This window comes from Pimephales promelas, chromosome 15 (assembly GCF_988280905.1).
Source record: "Pimephales promelas chromosome 15, fPimPro1.hap1.1, whole genome shotgun sequence".
NCBI lineage: Eukaryota > Metazoa > Chordata > Actinopteri > Cypriniformes > Leuciscidae > Pimephales > Pimephales promelas.
The window spans coordinates 6,530,916-6,535,000 of NC_142783.1; positions in this window are offsets into that span (position 1 = coordinate 6,530,916).

Sequence of the window (4,085 nt, forward strand, 5' to 3'; positions counted from 1 at the left end):
TGTCTTCGATAAAGTTTTATCCATTTATGGTGTTTTTTTTTGTGGGGGGGGGGGGGGGGGCATTTTTTAAATTTATTTACTTCAAAAAGTACCATATTTTCTATGTAAATTATTTATATGTAAATGAATTACTATGTAGTTTTTTTTTAAACTACATTAAAATATCATTCCAATAAGTTCTTAGAGCTTAAACCTAAAGATGAAGTGACTTTGCTGTCACCTGATGTCTTATTTTGGCTTATTTTAGAGTGCTCTAAATTACAGTTTTTCCCATTCATTTCTATAGGTGCCCATTTTTGACCCAAATACAAGATTAAGAAGTTTTTATTTTTCACCCACTTAACATTGTAGAATTGAGTCAAAAAAAAAAAATTGTGTGTGTTCAGGAGGCAAACTTAGGAAAAGTAGCCAAGTCTTGTACCGCTCAGATCAAGGGAAGTATTTTTTAAAAATAAATCAAAACTATTTTATTTCCAGAATACGGTTTTAGGGTTAAACGTCAACAAGAAGTCACATCACCCAACATCGCTTAGAGCACCTTTAAGATTTGTCTAATATAAACAATATTCATATTTTTATTAAATTAAAATAAATAAATGTTTAAAACATGCCGCACCACACATTTTTGACTCATTGAAGTACTGTCCCACATTAGGCTGATCATACTGTCCCGGATTTGGAAACCACATTTGCTAATATGGAACACTATGCAATTTAATAAAAATATAAAATATATAACCCCTAACCACGCCCAGTCTCAAATTTTGTCCCGAATCCCTCTTATTTATTTTATTTTACAGGATTATAGAGAGTGATCAGAAAAGGGCTCATTCAGCCTATCAGGCAATTGTTAAAGCTTATGGGTTAGAAAAACGAGCCCGTTCTCATCCTTTAGCGTCACATAGAACCCTATATGACAAAACGGCGCTATACTACGCACATGGCACCCTTTATCGTTAATATTCACGCGAACCCAAGTCGTCATAAATCCTTTAGCGTAATATGAGACTACCCTACCCTACCCCACACTTAAACCTAACCATCACAGCGCGTGTTATATTAACGATAACGGGTCCCATGTGCGTAGTATAGCGTCGTTTTGTCATATAGCGTTCTATATGACGCTAAAGGATGAGAATGCATTGGAAAAACAGGTAATTTTATCATGAAATGTTGGGCAATGCACCTTTCAGCTTTATTATGTTGTACTTGATCTTTCTGAGAAGGGTTTGTTTGTCATTTATCAAACAAAATAACCAGAAAAAAAGAGCAGAGAGCAGTGCTATTTGGTGTAATAATATTAATAGGTCCCAATATATTGAATTAAATTTGATGTTTACATATACATTTTTTGTTAAATTGTAGATTTAGTATGTGCTTTTGTTATTTTTATTAGTAATTTTGCTAATATTCATCTTTCATTTATTTTTATTTCAGTTTTTGTGAAATTAAGTCTATTTATTACAGTTAGTTTTTTTTTTCATTTCTTATATTCATCTACTTTTTTAAAGTTTTTGTTTTTATTCAATATTTTATTTTTTATAAGTTTTAGCTGTAATTTACAAAAATTTTGTCTCAGAGCCAGTTTTCATATTGTGAAAAGATCCAGCATATGAGGCATTGATTTGTTTTTTTACAAATATAGGCCTATTTGAAAGCCAAAACAAAAAAAAAAGTTTCTAGATACTTTTGCAGGATAATTTTAAAAGTGATAGAAGTTTAATAGAATATACATGTATGACTAAACACAAGACCACAGCGGCCTTGTTAAAATGTATGTGACTATGAAACATATCCATGAAAGCACAATAAATTGTGTTTTTTTTTTTCCATCTCATAAAATACAGAATTTTAGCCAGCTATAGCTTCAGACTATTAAACTGCAAATAAAGAGAGAGAGAACGACTTGTAATACCACAATTTGCACATGGAAGAGAAAATCCTTGATCTGAGCTTTGAGGCGGTTTCAAAGGCAGATCGCTACACTGAATATCTGACAAAACCAAAATAAAACCGATGTGAGGTCATTCTCATGCACATCACGAGTGAAGTGAAAAACTTGGTGTAAAGGGAAAGATAATGAGAGCGAGAGGAGACCGAGAGAGAATGCTCTGAAGGTAAACAAAAAGCCATGATGAGGCTTTAGTAACACTACAGCAACACAGCCAATCATAATGGTGAGAGTCCTTGATTTCCTGGAACAATAAAGGACAGATCTGGAGAATACAGAATTTATGCCTCTCAATTTACCTGTGTTCGATGGGAGTTTGAGAGCTTCATTTCAACCTCCTCACCACGGAAGTTTTATTTTAATCATAAAACCTCTCGACTTTAATGCTATTAAGAAATGGTGCTGTATTTGATATCAAATATCCTCAAAGGGCTCGGTTTCGCTTACTGTAATTCAGCAAGCAGTTGGATGACTTTTTCGTAATACTGTTGAAGATTTAAAAAAACACAAAAAAAATTCTCTGTCTTTTTTTGTAAGCAAAAGTTGGCATATCATGCTCAATGATTGCTTACTGATATGGCTTGTTGTGATCATTCTCAAAATTAGCATTCAATAACAGAGTCGGCAAGAATGAAGCAAGATGGTACAAGAATTTTTGGCAAGTTTTATGCTAACAAAGTAGTCAAGTCAAATCACATTTTTTATATATAGCGCTTTTTAAAAATACAGATTGTTTCAAAACAGCTTTACAGTGATAACAGGAAAATAATGCAATAGAGATCGTTTCCGCTGGACAGAAGCTCTAGAAGAAAGTCATTGTCCAGCTTAAGTAAATACGTTTTTTAATGATTCATTACGCTTGCACAACATCACTTTCAACTGAAAACATCTCAGGTTATGACTGTAACCCTAGCTCCCTGAGAACTGTTGCTGCGTCGGTGACACTTTGGGAACTCCTCTGCGTGATTGTGTCTGAAGCACGTATATAGTCCAATGACGAGAGTGAACGTCATGGGTGGATGACGTAATGACCAGGAAAGGATAAAAGCACATCCGGTCTGATCAGTGTTAGCTTCAATATAGCCGGAGCAAGTTGATCACAGGACTGCAGGAAGTATGGCAGGGCGACACAGCGTTTCATTCCCTTCTCAAAGAACAAGGGTTATAGTCGTAACCTGAGACGTTCCCTTTCGAGGGAACTCGTGCTGTGCCAACGACTCTTTGGAAATGACAATACCCAAACGCCAGACTTACATCTGACATCTGGATGCCAGACAGCCATTTGCTCCTACTCCTCTAGTATGAGCTAGTCGTCGATATAGTTCAGAATGCTTACTTCCTGCAGCCTGAGCAGGGTTTAGAGTTGAATCTACGCACTTCGTGAATGTGCAGGGTGATAAAGCTAGACCAATTGGAAGCCCCCAATATTGGTATTCTTTGCCCTGAAACAAAACTTCAGTAACTTCCTGTGCTGAGGGAGGATGCAGACGTGGAAGTATGCATCTTTTAGATCTATTGTAACAAACCACGTCTCAGACCTGATTTGAGTCCCAATCTGTTTGAGTGTCAGCATCTTGAACTTGAGTTTCTTGACTTTATGACCCAACTGACGAAGATCTAGTATAGGAAGCAACCCACCATCCTTTTTTGGAACAATAAAGTATCGGCTGTAAAACCCTGATTCTTTGTCAGGTGATTACACCTGCTCTAAAGCTTCCTTCCCTAACAGAGCTTTCAGCTCTTGCTCCATTACCAGAGCCTGCCCCGGATGCTTTAACGTGAGCAACACCCCGTTATAGCGTGGTGGACGAGAACCAAACTGGATTCTGTAGCCTTCCTCTCCGATCTGCTGGATCCACTGAGATATATTCTGGAGATTCTTTCACTCTGTCAGATAATCTTCTAAGGGTACCAGTCTCTTGAGTCTGGCCTCTGTTGTAACTGGAACAGCCACTGACTGTTTTTGAACCCCCCTCAGAGGGTGCGAGTTTGATGTAGCGTCGAGTTGACACTGTGCTGGTGCTCGCTGGAGACCACTGCACCCCAAGCAGGGTCTGAAATTAACTTTTTGGCTAACCCTGCCACGGGGACTGGTAGAAGAAAAAATCCACCAGCCAAGCATATTTTTTACTGG